We start from the raw sequence: 17,824 nt of genomic DNA, 5'->3' as shown, positions 1-17,824 counted from the left end.
CCATGTTCTGAGCCATAATATAAACAATAACAAATTTAAAATAGCAGAATTCCTACAAAATATGTTAACCAGACCATAACAGAAGTAAGTTAGATAGCAATGAAAAAGATAATCTGAACAATGAGAAAAATTTTGAAAATTTTATATATCGCTTTAGTATAACCTTAAGAAAAAGAGGTAATCCCAAGGAAAATTTTTTTAAAAAGAAAAATTAAACAAACTGCAAATTTTTAAAACAATCATAAATTTAAGTGCAAAATGTAAAATTACAAGTTTAGGAAAATATGTTGAAGAAAATGTGTGGGCTCTTGGGTTGGGTAAACAGTTTTTTTGTTTTGTTTTGTTTTGAGACAGAGTCTCGCTCTCAGCAACCAGCCTGGAGTGCAATGGCAGGATCTCAGCTCACCTCAACCTCCGCCTCCTGGGTTCAAATGATTCTCCTGCCTCAGCCTCCCAAGTAGCTGAGGTTACCGGCACCCGCAACCATGTCTGGATAATTTTTATATTTTTGGTAGAGACAGGGTTTTACCATGTTGGCGAGGCTGGTCTTGAACTCCTGACCTCAGGTGATCCACCTGCCTCAGCCTCCCAAAGTGCTGGGATTACAAGCATGAGCCACCACACCCAGTCTGGTAAACAGTTTTTCTATATGTCACATATGATTTATAAAGTAAGGTTAATTGGATTTTTAAAAATTTAAAAATGTTTTCTAAGTTAAAGGTACTATTCAAATAATTTTAGAAGTCAACAAACTGGAATAAAATGTTGACAAATTAAATATCTACTAAAGAAATTTTAAACTCTTACAGTTCAGTAATAATTGAACAACTCATTTAAAAATGGGCAAAATACACAAACAGAAACAAAACTAGAAAAGATAGATGGAAATATACATGTTCTAGCATAAAAAAAAGTTCAACACAAATTAGAAATAAATTAAAATGTATTAAAATGACTTAACATGATTGTCAATATCAAGTGATGTTGAAAATATGGGATAAATCTAATTCTCATATACTGCTGCCTGGTATATAAAATCACAGCCACATTAGAAATCAGTTTATCAGTTTCTTCTAAAGTTAAACCTGCATTTATCATACAACTCAGCAATCCTATTCTTAGATATTTACTCACATGAATTGAAAAATATGTGTGCACTAATGCTTTTAGCAAGTTTATTTATAATTACACAAAACTGGAAATGACCCATATTTCCTTCAAGAGGTAAATACACAAATATTTTGTTTACATACATGCAATAGGATACCATTCAGCAATAAAAAGGAAAGAATTGGTAATTCACATAACATGGATTAAATTTAAGCATATATTTCTATGTGAAAGGAGCCAGACTCAAAAAGCTACATATTTGAATTTTATTTATTCTGTAAAAGGCAAAACTATAGGGAACATATGAGTGGTTGCCAGGGTTTGGGGTAGGAAAATGGTTTGCCTACAAGGGTAATATAAGAACATTTTTGCAGTTATGGAATTGATTATTGTGGTACTACAATGGTATGCACATGAGTCTATGCATTTGTCAAACCCATAGAACTGCACGCCAAAAATGTTAGCTTTTATAGCAAGAACATCAAAAGAAAGTGTCAATCAGGACATTGGGAGAAGGCAAGATGGAATGCAGACTGTAACAAATGCATCTAACCATATTACAAGTTAGTCACATCACTGCACTGAAGGGGATACAGAAGAAGAGTTGATCTTATCCATTTTGAAAAGCAGTTTATCATTTTTTTCTAAAATTATACAAATATTTCAAGTAAGATAAAGGAAAATATTCTTATACATTATATATTTATAAATACATATTTATAATGTGTAAATATAGTATATACATGTTATAAAGTTACATATAGATAAAATATTTTCTCATTTATTTTGAGTCATAGGTGTCTTAGAAGTATACTGCTTACTTTATAAGCAGTAGATCAATGCCTAGTTATGTTTTTGTTATTGATTTTTAGTTTAATTTCACTGTGATGAGATATCAGAGGATGAATATGTTTAACTTAAAAATATGTACATCTTGATCTTCCTTTACAGAACAGCATATGGTACTTTTTTTGTGAATATTCCATCTGCACTTGAAATGAAAATGCATTCTGTCATTGTTTTGTGCATTAAAATCAAGTTTGTTAATTGTATTGTCCAAATCTTCTATATAAATTTACTGATTTTTTTTGGTTTGCTTTCTCTAATGACTACTGAAAAGAAAATGTTCAAATATTCCATTACGATCACGGACTTACTGTTTTATCTTTTTTGAAAAAATATTTTATTTTATTTTTGTTTTATACATATTGACACTATGTTATTGAGGACACAGAGATTTAGGGTTGTTATATATTTGTAATGAACTGATTCTCTAATCATTACAAAGTGTCCATGAAACTTCATAAATATTAATATGTTGTGTTTTCATTTTAACTCAGTTCAAAATACTTTTAGTTATTTTTGCTTATTTTTTTCTTTTAACATATATCTGGAAATATGTTATCTACTTTTCAAATATTTAGGGATTTTACAGAAATCTTTGTATTATTAATTGGTAATTTAATTACACTGTGATCTGAGTATGCAATTAGTTTGACTTTAAATCTTTTAAATCTGTTGAGAAGTTGTTTCTAAATTATTTTATTATTATTACTTTTAATGATCCAGAATATGGTCTAGGTGTGTATTCTGATTTTATTGGTTGGCACAGTCTATAAATGTCAATTAAGTCAAGTTGTTAAATACTGTTCCTTTTATACCTTTACTGATTTTCTGTCAATTTGTTCTACCAATTATTAAGAGAGAGATGTAAAAATATCTAAGTGTAACTGTGGAGGTATGTACTTTTTCTTGATGTTCTTTCAATTTTGTTTATAATATTCTGAAATTCTGCTATCAGACACATAATCATTTGCCATTATTGTGACCTCTTAATACATTGAATCATTTATCATTATAGAATGACCTCTTTATCCCAGATAACATTTTCCTTTGATATTTTCATTGTCTGATATTAATAATGGCACTCCAGCCTTTTTAAAAATATATATTATTATCATGTCTTTTACTCATTCTTTTACTTTCATATTTTATCCTGGGAATGTCTTGAAGTGCATTTCTAGTAGTCAGTAGACAGTCAAGTCTTATCTTTTTATTCAATCTAGTAATGTCTTTAGATTATTTGAAACTTATATGATTATATAACTTAGGTTTAAATACTTTATCTTGTTATTAGTTTTCTATTTGTCCTATTATTTCTTCTCTTACCTGTTTTCCTTCCTGTTTATTTTTTAATTTTATCTAATTTGCTGCCTGATTAGCTATGCCAGTTTTATGTGTTTATATGTTTCTATGCCATTTAGCGTTTCTTTAAGATTTATAGTGTGTCTTTAACTCATCACAATTTACCCTCTGGTGATACTACATCACTTATAAAGCAAAGGACTTTATATTAGTACACGTCCAAATCTTCCTTTCTATTCTTCATTCCATTGTTACACATTTTATTTCACATATCTGTAAAGCCTATGATACATTGTTAATTTTTAGTGGTTATATTTAAAAGAGATTCAAATGGTAAGAAATAATTATTATATGTTAATTCATATAGTTATTATTTTTGGTATTTCACATTTATTTGAATATCTTAATCCATTAACATTTTTCTTCTTCCTGAAGGGCTTCCTTTAACATTTATGGTACGGAGCGGCTGGTATTGATAAATTCTTTTAGTTTTTATTTATTTAAAAGAATCTTCATTTTGTCTCTATTCTAAAATAAAATTTTTACTTGATACATAATTCTAGGTTGGTAGGTATTTTGTTTTTTTCTTTGCAGCCCTTTAAAGGTGCTGCTTTAATCTATTTTGGCTTACATTGTTTTTGAAATACTGTCTGACATCCTATAATAGTTTTTCTGCATGTAATGGGTTTTTTTCTCTGTACAATTTTAAGAGTTCTATTAATTATTGATTTTGAGAGCATTGATTTTCATATACTGTGATGTAGTCTATGTTATTGTACGCTTAAGGTTTATTGAGTTAATTAAATCTGCAGATTTGTAGTTTTCTGGAAAAAATGGCTATGTTAAGTCTGGAAACAACTGGCCATATTTATTAAAATATTTTTGTCTCCCCTCCCTTCTCTGCCTTTGTGGACTCCAATTACATATATAGCGGTCTTTTGAAAATTCTTTCACAGGTCACTGATTCTGTGCTCATTTGTAAAATTCTTTTCTCCATTTTCATTATTTTTAATTTATATTTTAATGTGTTCAAATTCACTAATCTTCTTATCTACAATATCTAATCTGTCTTTAATATCTTCCAGTTTATTTTTAATTTTAGCTATTATTGTTTTTATCTCTAGTAGTTTGATTTGCATCTTTTTCAAAAATATCTTACATCTTTTTTAGTTTTCGAAAAGATGTAGTTAGCTGTTTTAAGGTTTTCACTAGCATTAGTTTAGGTCAATTTTGATTAGTTGTTTTTTCTTTTTATTATAGATCACAATTTCCTGCTTCTTTGTGTGCCTAACAATTTTTGATTAAATAACAGCTATTATGAATACATTTTTGTGGTGCTGAATATATTTTTTAATTTTCTTTTAGCACAATTTAAGTTACTTATAAATAGTTGAATTGTTTGGGGCTTTTTCTAACATGTCGGGTGGGACCAGAGCTGTGAAATACTTCAGCAAGGTGAACTGAGAAGCCAGACCCCTCTTATTACTCTAGCCAGTGTTGCACAAATTAGGACATTTTCCAGTCATTTTGGTAAAAACAGAAACCATGTTCAGCTCTGTGCTAGTGTCTCCTATTGTTCTCTTGGTTCTTTTTGGTGGTTCTTTTGTTTGTTTGTTTTGTTTTGTTTTGTTTTTTGCGCTGCAGTTTCACTCGTGTTGCCTAGGAGGCTGGAGTGCAATGGTGCAATCTTGGTTCACCACAACCTCCGCCTCCTGGGTTCAAGCGATTCTCCTGCCTCAGCCTCCTGGGTAGCCGGGAATACAGACATGCACCACCACGCCCAGCTAATATTTGTATTTTTAGTAGAGATGGGGTTTCTCCATATTGGTAAGGCTGGTCTTGAACTCCTGACCTCAGGTGATCTGCCCTCCTCAGCCTCCCAAAATGTTGGGATTACGGGCGTGAGCCACTGAGCCTGGCCTTTGGCAGTTCTTTTTCTGGACTCAAGTAGTTACCTGACATTCATGCATGAAACTGTACCCTGCTGAATAATCATATCTGCAGAAGTCAGAATTCTCTCACCGCTCTGTCTCAAATCTGAGTTACTCTGTCCTGAAAACTCCAGCTGCTTTAGTCTTCTTGGACTCTCAGTTCTGTATTTTTCACTCAAGATGACTGTCTGGCTTTGCCTGAATTTTACTTCCCTGTACTGAAGACTAGAAATTCTCCCAATAAAGTAATCTGGGGATAAATCCCCTTGTTCACTTTCCCCCCAAGCTGTCAAGAAAAGACAACCCTCTATTTCTTAAGATCCAGTGTCTTAAAAACTGTTTTACCTTAAACTTTGTCTCTTTTTGGTTGGGGGTGAAGATCACTTGGGTTAGTGCCTTAGTCCATGTTGTACTGCTGTAAAGAATACTTGAGACTGGGTAACATATAAAGAACAGATGTTTATTTCTTGTAGTTCTGTATGCTGCGCAGTTCAAGATCAAAGCAATGGAAGGTTTTATGTCTACTGAAGCCTCAGTCTTTGTTCCCAAAATGGTTTCTTGAACATTGCATCCTCTGTTGTGGGTGTGGAGGTGTGAAGGGCAGGGAACACTGTTCTTACATGGCAGAAAAGCTGAAAAGTAAAGAAAGAGCAACAAGGGTCAGGTTTGCCCTTTCATACCAGCACTAATACCATCCATGAGGGCGGAGCCCTCCCTCCTGGCCTAGTCACATCTTAAATGTCCATGTTTTAATACTGTTACAATGGCAATTAAATCTCATCACGAATTTTGGATGGGACATGCAATCTGTAGTAGATGGTAGTCTGGTTATTTCTCCATCTTGGCTAGAAACAGAACTCCAGATAACTGGACTATTACAGTAGTTTTTACATCACTTCATTTGAAACAATAGTATAACATTTCACATACTTCAGGGTATTCTTGAAGCTACCTTTCATAGAACTGTGTTTTGTTTTAATCTTTTTAGGATATTTGTCTTATCACTTAGAATTTTTTATATATGTCTTCATCTTTATCCCTATAAATCTTAACAATTGTTAATGACATCCTTGAAAGTGTCCCTGCCTTCAGCATCACCCTTGAATATATGCTAGCTTATACTGGGGTCCTATGACTTTATACAATTAAATTTAACTTCATGGCCTTAAGTTTTCTTTAACATCAAGATTTTGTGTTGTACTTCTTTTCTATCATCAAGAGCGCCTAGCACATTTTATAAGTACATACATAGTATGTACACTGTAAGCAAATAGAGTGTTATCATCAATAAAAGATGTAGATTGAATTTTAACATTAAACCAAAAAAAATCTGCTTTATTTTTAGGTTATATAAAATTGCAAGATTTAATACTCTGATAAATATATACAGCACTTTAAAAATTGCAACCTTATATAATAGTTGAAAAATATGTAAACGGAAAATACCTCCTGGGGATTACACACAAGGATAGGAGGCCTATACGATGTGACAAGCATACTTGATGATCTTGTCTTCCTCAGAGGACAATATGAATCTAATTCTGAGCTTCTCAAGAGAAAAAAATATTGGCGTTTAATTAACTCCATGAGGCAGACAAACATAGCTCAAGTGATCTTTATCTCTGATGTTTGCCTTGGATGCTTTCAGAAATGAAAGGCTTTCAACAATTTCACACTTTCTGTAGTATCCCTTTAAGGTACCTTCAGGCATCATGCACATAAGGTATATGCATAATATGGCTTTATTTATGGGGACACTTTCTGGGGCTTGTAAGAAGCTCTTTTGATATTATTATTCAAATATCAAAATGATTATACTGTGTTACTTATGTAAGCACCTCTGGGAGAATATACTTTTCTTCTATAAAAAATATAAAAGTTTAAATAATACACATGAAAAATACTATTGTACCTCTTCCAATAAACCTAGATATATAATTTCATAAGATTTTAGAAACTACTTGAATTGACTATTCAGGTAGTTATTGACCTTTTGAATTTATGTATTTGTTAATTTAATGTCATAAAACAGAATCATAAGGTAAGAATCTTTAATACAAAATGAGAAAACTAATAATCACTAATATGACAAATATTTCATCACTTTCTGTGTTCCAAGCTACAGGAAAACTCCTAGAGCTAAAGTAGCAAACAAAACTGAAAGTTATTTTATTGAGAGTAAGGGGAGACAGAGAGTAAACAAACAAACAGATAAACAAATGGACCAGAAAAATATCAGATAGAGTTATGTAGACAATTTTGGAAAGAGTGACAAAATATAGAATGTCAGAGTGTAGGATAGGAGTGGGGCTAATTTTGATTGTGTAATCATAGGTACATATTTCTGATGGAATATTATTTAAACCAGATACTAAATGACAAGAAGTAAGGAATGGACTGATAAAAGGGAGCACTTTTTAATGCAAAGAAAATGGCTCAAAGACCCTAAGGCGATATATTATTTAGGGAAAGCTAATGATCATGGCTTAACCTGTAAAAGATTACTTCTCAAATGCTTATGCAACAGGCATTGGAAAATGTTATTTCATCAAGCCACTTAGAATCTTGTGTAGGCTTCACCTGACTCAGATGCTACCGATATTTTGGCTGTGCCATGTGCAACACAGGCCTTTACAGATGGGAAGGCAAGGAAAGAGAAAGTAGGGAATCACATATAGGCTTTGTCTGAATTGGCCTGGAATTTAGGTGTCATTTCTGCTTTCATCTTATGGCTAGATCTTATCAAACATTCTCCTCAATTGAAAGTGGGGGGCTTAGAAATGAAACCTAACATGCTTAGAGTCAGAGAAGAACTGGGTAGCGGTGAACCCTCATAATATCTACCCTAGGTAGGGAAACAGCTTGATAAATTTAAGGGACACAATACAATTAGAGAGTACTAGAATGCAGACAGGAGGAGAAAGTGGCATGAGATGAGATTGCAGATAGAGTTAAAGGTTTTTTAAGGATTCTGTAATTCAAGGGTTAGTTGTTTGGATTTTTTCCTAAGGATAATAGGAAACTATTAGATGCTTTAAAATGATCATGTAATCCTATTTTCACTTTTAAAAGATCAGTCTGGATGTTATATGGAAAATGAATATCAGGCGCAATAAAGAGGGAACCCAGTAGAAGGCAGTTGTAGTCTTTCAGGAAATGTGTTGATATGATAGTAGTCAAGACGGGGAGAAGTGGATTCATTTAAAAAGTGTTTGAAGGAAAAACTGACTGTATCTCTCGAGAGATTGGTTGTGGAGGGAAGGATAATATTTACATTTTTGTCTTCGGTGAAAACAAGGTGTCTACTTATTGCGATGAAAAAGATGTGTGTGGGGTGCAGATTTGTGGTTTAAATCCGGAGCAGTTCCTTGAGCTTGTTTGATTGGTATAGTGTAGATTAGTAAGGTTATAAAGAATAAATGCAGTCTTGGTGATTCAGGAAGTCACCAAGGATGGAGATACAGGTTCAGCCATAGATAGTAAATCTACCTAGAATACCTGGGATGAGGAGGTATTATAAAACAGGTTTATTGTTGATATGCGACAGAAAGAAAGCAAGTGTCTGGATTCTTAATCCTAACATTTTTTCTATTGTTACAAGAATTTTTTTCTGGAAGAAACCACACACATTTTCATGATGACAAACAACATGGTAAACTTTCCACGGAGTGAGCCTTAAAAATGGCCTGCCCTACTCTCTAATCAATAAGAAACTGTTTTTAAGACAGCTGCTATTTTCTGGTGCAGAATACATCTCAGCATTTCCAGCTGACTGGTTCTGGAGGCTGCTTCATGATTGCATTTTATGTTACTATTGAAGGGCCCACAATTACTATGCCATCTTTCACAGCAAAAGATGATTCTGCTGACCCGCCATTGGCAGAGCATATGTACAGAGAATAGATTTTATCTATGGGTTTATGTTATCTTGCCTAGTTTCTTAAGGAATTAACCAAATACTTCTGTTAGGAAGTCTTTGTAACCTCTACTTACCCAGATTTCATTTTTCAGGAACAAACTCGAGTCCCAAGCTCAGTAAAAGGTCTCTTTCTACATCTATAGATTTATGTAAATATTTATAATCTACCCATCTTATTTTGATGTAAATATAAGTAAAATACAGATTATTAATTTAATGTTTTACATTGATATGCTTAAATCTTTTGTAGCAAATTACCAGAATATGTGACTTGTACTCTTTGGCTTGTTGCTCTTTGAATTTTCTAAAGAATTAACCTAGTGTGAATCATATAGGACTTGTTCAGTAGACTGGGTTTTCCAAATATCTTTATGTGTGTGTGGTGTGGTGTGTGGTGTGTATAAGGAAGAGAGAGAGGAAAGAGAGTGAGAGCGAGAGCACACCAGAGTGCACATGTAAAAAATGTTAATGACCTCATTTTGGAAACAGGGTATACAGTGTAAATTATTTTATTAATATAGAAATAACATCTGCTTCAGAACAATTTGAAATTCTTTAACTATTTTGAGCTATATTTTAAATATCATTAAATATTCTAAAATTTCTATAGAAACTGAATCTTATGATATTATCATTTTTTGATCAAAAGCAGCTAAACCCTGGACATTTCATATGGTATAATCAAATCTATTTAAATTTTAATATATTGATTACCCCTAAGAAATGTGAGAATGTTCCAAGTTTATAAATGGTTTTCAACACATGATTTTAACTACTCAATAATCCATGATTTATTTATTGATTTATTCAACCACTTCAATATTAATCATCACTTATTTGGTTCACTTTCCTATTGTTAATAAATATGAAACTTGTTATTTTTGTACATTAATTTTTTCCATATGTCTGATTATTATTTTTATATAATCCTGGTAAAAAAAAATCATGAGTTTACAGGATATTATCATTTATAATTTCTTGATTTATCTTGAAAAATAGATATTTTGAAACAGTATATTAACTTACTCTTTCATTGAAAGGGAATTTAAAAAACTTTTTAATGTGCCTTTACTGTGCCTCTTCTAATGCATAAAAATGTCTAGTTTACCTATTTCGATTATTAATGATGGAAACATTTATTATATTTTATTAGGAATTTCCAGTTTTTACTGAAATATTTAAGCTATTTTTTAATCAACTTAGACTTTTCTAATTTCTAAAGTCTCTTACTTATAAACTTTTGTCAAATATATTAAAAATATTTCCACAGTTTTTCATTTAGGCTTTTATGATTGAGTCAAGTTTTAAAGTACAGAGATTTTTTTGGAGTAGTAAACATATTAATATCTTCTTATATAGTGTATTTGCACCCTTAACATTTGTCATTCTTAAGATCAGTTTTTATCTGTAAATTCTACTGTTTATATTTCAAATAATTTTGTGATGTAATTTTCTCTTTAACCTACCACACACTTGTTTTCTAATATGGTCTGAAATATGACTCTAACTTTACTTTTCTATTAGATGCTTTCTTAAATTTTAATTCTACTTCTCACTATGGTGAATTTTATCTTCATTTTATATTATGCCACAAACACAGAAAAACACACATGACTGTTTTAGAAAAACAGTCTATGTTTTTCTTCATAACATTGTTATTTTAATTATTGTCATGTTATATATAACCTATTTAATATCTCAAATATTGAGAGGCAAGATTTACTCACATTATTAGTTTTAAAAGTTGTTAATTTAATATTTAGTTTTAGTCAATGTTAAAAATCAATGTATATAAATATGTAAATACTATTTGAATAGCAATATATTAAAATATAAATATTATATTTCTTCTTTTCATGCTTTTTAATGTAATATGCCTAGATTTTCAAATGATAAAATAGTTTTTATAATATTAAATGTCCTAGTAATAACGGAATTAAGATTATTTCTCTAGAATGATTCAACTGATATATTGTTAAATTATTCAAGTATTTCATTAAAACTTTTGAATATACACATAAAAACAGAAATGATTATGTAATTTAAGTTTCAATACTTAATTTAAGAGTTTTAAAATTTTCTTATATTCTCAAATAATCTTAAGGAAATTATTTCCTATTTAGCAATTTGAATTAACTCAATGATACACTGTCTTTTCTTGTAAGAAGTTAAATCTACAATAAATTGCTATATATTTGTGAATTTTTGCATTATTTACCTTTTGTATTTCTTTTGACAATTTATATTTTGCCAGAAATTAACATATTTTAAAAAACATCAAATTTTTAGTAAATATATTATGAAGTATACGCATACTTTTTATATTATTTTAAAACTTCATGTTATAGATTATTTTTATTTTGTCTGTCATTAAACTGTCCTAATTTTGTGTATTTTTACTTTGTTTTAAAGAAGAAATTTTTGAATTTAATTTACCTACCTCTTATTTTAACTTTACATATTTATTAATTTATTTTGTTTTTCTTGCGTATCAGGTCATCTTATCTTATTTTCTAAGCTTCCTGGGAACATGTTTATTTCAGTATTCTTTGCTCTTTGTATTTTAGTACTTTTTCTTTTTATTAATAATGAAAGTATATAAAATTGTAAAGATATGTTGGCCTAACTTTGTTCATTTTGATATATGTTTATTTTTAGTTTTGTTTAAAAGTCATTTTAAAAATAATAATAGGCAGTTTTTGACATGATAAATTCTATTGTATATTGCTGATGTATGTTTAATCATTTCTTAGTCCCATTTTAGAGATGATGAGAAAATTTTTGTGAAGAACAATAGAGTAACTTGCTAAGGCTGTAGTTCAAAGTGATGCACATGGAATTTCAAGTTAAACAATTTAACTGTTTTTGCCCACAATGCTCCCCTTTAGAAAGAGACAGTCACCAGGAGTAAATGTTGTTTTGTTTATTTACTTTTATTTACCCATTTGTTTGTCTGATTATCTATTGTAAATTTTTCACAATTTAAAATGAACAATTGTTAAATAATGTTATTTGATGAGTTTTGACAAATAAAAAAAGTATGGAAATTTTTATCAACCCAGACATTCCCTCGTACACTTTTTTCAAGCAATTCTCATTCCCCAAAACTGCTCTGATTTATATTAGCATAGAGTTTTACCTAAGACTTCTTATAAATTGAGTCCTCTTTAGTGCCTGGCTTTTTTTTGTTTTTTGTTTTTTGTTTTTGTTTTTGTTTTTTTGAGACAGGGTCTTGCTCTTGTTGCCCAGGCTGGAGTGCAATGGCACAATCTCAGCTCACCGCAACCTCTGCCTCTCGGGTTCAAACAAATCCCCTACCTCAGCCTCCCAAGTAGCTGAGATTACAGGCATGCACCACCATGCCTGCCTAATTTTGTATTTTTAGTAGAGATGGTGTTTCTCCATGTTGGTCAGGCTAGTCTTGAACTCCCGACCTCAGGTAATCTGCCCACCTCAACCTCTCAAACTGCTGGTATTACAGGAGTTAGCCACTGCGCCCTGGCCAGTGCCTGACTTTTTTAGCCAAACATAACGTTTGACATTCGTACATGTGGTTGCATTGATTTACAATTGATTCTCTTTTTATTTGCAATTTTTGGTGAATATCTTACATACAGATATCCCACAATTGTATTTTTTCCATTCTCTTGGTGATGGGTATTAGTATTTTTATTTCCAGTTTAGAATTATTATGAATAAAGTATCATTCAGGATGTATGTTTTCATTTATCCACTTAGAGTAGATTGGCATGACTACATTTAAGTTTACTAAAACAAACAACAAATCAACACGAACAAGAAAAAATAAAAAAATAAATTAAATAAACTCTTTTAGACTGATTTCCAAAGCTGTTTCAACATTTGTAACTCCCACCAAAAAACTATGAGGTCCTACGTTCTATTTCTTCAAGAGCATTTGGTACTTAGATTCCAGTATTTATCAATTCTAGTTGATGTGAAGTGATATTTCATTGTAATTTTAATTTACTATTTTCTGATACCTAACAATATTAACCTCCTTTAAGTTTGCTTATCAGCTATTCTTTTGTCTTCTTTTGTGATGTCCACAAGTGTTTTGCATTTTTGGATTTTTGTCTTTGTTTTGAGGTATAGCAATTATCAGTATATTCTGATGTAAAAAAATCTTTCGTCACATGTATTTAAGAATACTGTCTTTCTCCCAATCTGGTGTGCAGTTTCATTTTCTTAATGATTTATTTGGAATAGAAGATATATTTAATTTTTATATATTCTAGTTTTTTTTTCTTTTGAGCTTAGTTCATTTTTCTCTTTTCTGCAAAAAACCCTCTATTTTCTTCTGCAAAAAATCTCTACCCCAAAGTTATGTAATATTCTTCTATACTTCGTTCAAGAAGCTTTATAGCTATAGCTTTCATGTTTAAATGTATCTATGATGAGTGTTAAATTAATGTTTGTATATGATGCTAGGTAAATAATTGAGTTTCATTACTTTCTTTGATCCACATATCCAGTTTTTCAGGCATCCTATGGGTTTTTTTTGTTTGTTTGTTTCTTTCTCTAGTGAACTGCTTTGACACCTTTTTGTCAAATAAAGATTTGGATTCGTTTTGCAAATCTTTTGTTAAGAATAACGGTTTTCTTGTACTTTTTTTGGTCTGATGTATCATTTTCCTATAATATTCTTATGTTTTCTAGTGTTGTTTTCACTTTCATTCCTAATACTTAAAATTTTTATTTTTCTTCTTCTATTCTTTATTACTTTTCCAGATTTTATCAATTTTTATATTAAAATTATTTTGGCTTCTTTTGATTTCCTCTTTTGTTGTTCCATTTGCCAATTAATTAATTTTTCTCTTATTTTTATTATATTTTTATTATTTATTTTTTCTACTTATTATGAGTTTATTTGATCTTTTTTTAAATCCTCAAGTTGAAAGCTTAGACCATTAATTTTAAAACTTCTTTCTGCTCTAATATTTACATTGTAAACTATGAATGTCTAATAGCTGCTTTAGCAACATTTCACAAATTGTGGTATATTGTGTTTTAGTATCATTTACATTAAACTATTTTCTTTATTTTATTACAAATTTACTTGGACCCATTCATTATTTAAAACAGGGTTGCTGATATGGTTTGGTTCTGTGTTCCCATCTACATCTTGCCTTGAATTTTAATAATCCATATAGTGCCAAGGGTGGGAGTAGGTGGAGTTAATTGAATCATGGGAATGGTTTCCCCCAGACTGTCGTCATGATAGTAGTGGGTAAGTTCTCATGAGATTTTACTGCTTCATAAGGAGCTTCCCCTTCTCTGGGCTCTCATTCTCTCTCCTGCGGCCATGTGAAGAAGAAGGTGTTTGTTTCCCCTTCTGCCATGATTGTAAGTTTCCTGAGGCCTCCCCAGCCATGCAAAACTGTGAGTCAATTAAACCTCTTTTTTAATAAATTACTCACTAGCTATTTCTTCATGGCATCCGGAGAATGGATTAGTACAGTTGCTTATTTTCAAATATTCTTTGTCAACATAAACATACTATACATTTTTTTTTTATTTTGAAATTTATTGAGACTTATTTTATGGCCCAGTATATGGACTACCTTGGGACTCTTTCATGTGCATTTAAATAGATTTTCTTTTTTTTTTTTTTTTTTTTTGAGACGGAGTCTCGCTGTGTCACCCAGGCTGGAGTGCAGTGGCCGGATCTCAGCTCACTGCAAGCTCTGCCTCCCGGGTTTTTACGCCATTCTCCTGCCTCAGCCTCCCGAGTAGCCGGGACTACAGGCGCCCGCCACCTCGCCCAGCTAGTTTTTTGTATTTTTTAGTAGAGACGGGGTTTCACCGTGTTAGCCAGGATGGTCTCGAACTCCTGACCTAGTGATCCGCCCGTCTCGGCCTCCCAAAGTGCTGGGATTACAGGCTTGAGCCACCGCGCCCGGCCTTAAATAGACTTTCTATTTTGCATTGTTGAATTTAGTAGTGTACGAATATCATTTAGGTATGTTTTTGATAGTTCTATTCAAATTTTTTTGAACATATATGACGCATTGAATATTCTATCAGTTACTGACAGTTGGGTATTAAAACTTAAATTATAATTTTGTGTATATATCTTTGGTTATGTTTTTCTTTTGTTGTTGTTGTTTTGTTTTTCTGTTTTTTTTTTTTTTTTTTTTGAGACGGAGTCTCGCTCTGTTGCCCAGACTGGAGTGCAGTGGCACGATCTCAGCTCACTGCAAGCTCCGCCTCCCGAGTTCACGCCATTCTCCTGCCTCAGCCTCCCCAGTAGCTGGGACTACAGGCAGTCGCCACCAGGCCTGGCTAATTTTTTTGTATTTTTAGTAGAGATGGGGTTTCACTGTGTTATCCAGGATGGTCTCGATCTCCTGACCTTGTGATCTGCCCGCCTCGGCCTCCCAAAGTGCTGGGATTACAGACATGAGCCACCACACCCGGCCTGGTTATGTCTTTATACATTTACTACTGTCAATATTTCTTTGTTATGAGACATTCTCCTTAATTTCTGTTAATAATTTCTCTATTTCCATTATTACTCTATGCCCAGAATAGGACGCAAATGCAATGTTCAATAGAAGCTATGTCAGACTTCCTTGCATCATCTAGTGTTGAAGGGAAAAAATATTTTTTACAAAGCATATCATCCCTGGACATTTGTTTCACCAGCTTTGTGAAGTTTCACTCTATACGTGATTCAGTACTTAGCAAAAACCCAACAGGATCTTAACACTCACTTTGGAGATCTTTGAATAGTCCATGCTTTCTGTCTCTTTAGTCTACAACGTTCCAGCTCCTTCAGCCTCTGAATTGCAATCTCCATCTCTTCAACTCAGCAGCATCACTAGGCTGAGTACGTTTCTCCATCCATTTGGAAATGTTGTGGATATTTCCGTGGTTTCAAATTTACCCACCAGAAAAAACTGAAGTGACTATAGAGCTCACCTTATTTGTTTCCCTCTACCCAGGATCACAGTGCTAAGCTTTCTGTTATCCAATAGTCAAAAATAGTTTCATGCATTTAGTCCAGGCAGGTTGTTTATAGTGAGTAGTTACATCCAGCACTTTTTACTTTGTATCTGGAAGCCTTTTACTCTTTTTAAATTACTATGTTAAATTATCTATTTCCATATTGAATATTTATTGCATATACTTTATACGTCTAATGCTAGTGGAGTTATGTTTGAGGTTTTATATAGACTGAGTTTCTCAGGGTTTCATATTTTATAGAGTTTATATATGTATATATAGTTGATAAATGAGTTGGTACATAAAATTGCATGACTATCATGTATGAAAGATATATGCATTTTTTATGTGTGTGTGTGTGTTTGTGTGTGTTAGTCCATTTTCACACTGCTGGTAAAGACATACCTAAACTGAACAATTTACAAAGGAAAGAAATTTAATAGACTCACAGTTCCTCATAGTTGGAGAGACCTCACAATCATGGCACAAGGTGAAAGGTACATCTCACATGGCGGCAGTCAAGAGAAGAGAGCCTGTGCAGGAAAACTCCCCTTTATAAAACCATCCGACCTCAGGAGGTGTATTCACTATCACAAGAATAGTACAGGAAAGACTCACCCCTATTATTAAATTACCTCCCACCAGGACCCTCTCACAACATGTAGGAATTGTGGGAGCTACAATTCAAGATGAGATTTGGGTGGTACATAGCCAAACCATATCAGTGTGTGTGTGTACATATATATAAAATATAAATTTTTATGTTTTATAAATATAAAAACATTTTGTATATATTAAGTGTTTAATTAAGGTTAAATTAAACCATCTATATATGTGTGTATAAACATATATATATAGAGAGAGAGAGAGAGTTAATAGACTCTTTTCATTGTACTTTAATGGAAATTGGTTTAGATTTTACTTTGTCTAAAAATAATACTGCTATTTTATTTTTATCATGGTTAATAGCACCCAGTGGATATTATCCATTTACTTCAACTCTATGATGTCACCTTTTAAAATAATGTTTCCTCTTAGCCATACTTCCTTTCCCAATTTGAGAGTTAATATCTTTGTAAGTAAATTTTAATTAATGTATATTTATTTAAATAATTAATATGTTTGATTTTATTCGTGACTATATTCTTAAATATTTTATGATTTATTTCTCTTTCTGTTGTAATTTGTCTTTTATTACATTCTCTGTTTCTCTCTATATATGTATATATTTATGCACACATATATTTAGACAGTTTAATTTAACCTTAACTTTAAATTATTAAGTAGTTACTATACATATTTTGATTTTCTAGAAAGCTGAAGCTGTCTAGCTTTGTGACATTAAATAACACAAAAGCCTAGAAATCAAGCAAGATTTATGAAACCTCAAAGCTCATTCTTTTAAATAGTATCTTAATATTTCTTAGGTCAATAATCTCCTGTTTCATTTCTATTCCTTATCTTTGCATTTATTTCATCATATTTTTATATCAGATCATTGTACCTTAATTCACTCTGTCCATGAGATGTTCTTCTTCTATTTAACATATTCACATAGCATACTGTTATGATAGCATACAAATCTCTAAAGTTTTCTTTGAAAACTTCAGTAAATCAGAAATATGTTCTGCTTTAGTCTGTTGTGCTACTATAACAAAACACCACAGCCTGAGTAATGTATAAAAAACAGCAATTTCTTTCTCACAGTTCTGGAGACAGAGGAGTTCAAAATCAACGTGCAGACAGATTCCAT

Source organism: Macaca mulatta, chromosome 18 (genome assembly GCF_049350105.2).
Source record: "Macaca mulatta isolate MMU2019108-1 chromosome 18, T2T-MMU8v2.0, whole genome shotgun sequence".
Classification (NCBI taxonomy): Eukaryota; Metazoa; Chordata; class Mammalia; order Primates; family Cercopithecidae; genus Macaca; species Macaca mulatta.
This window is presented reverse-complemented; position numbering follows the sequence as displayed.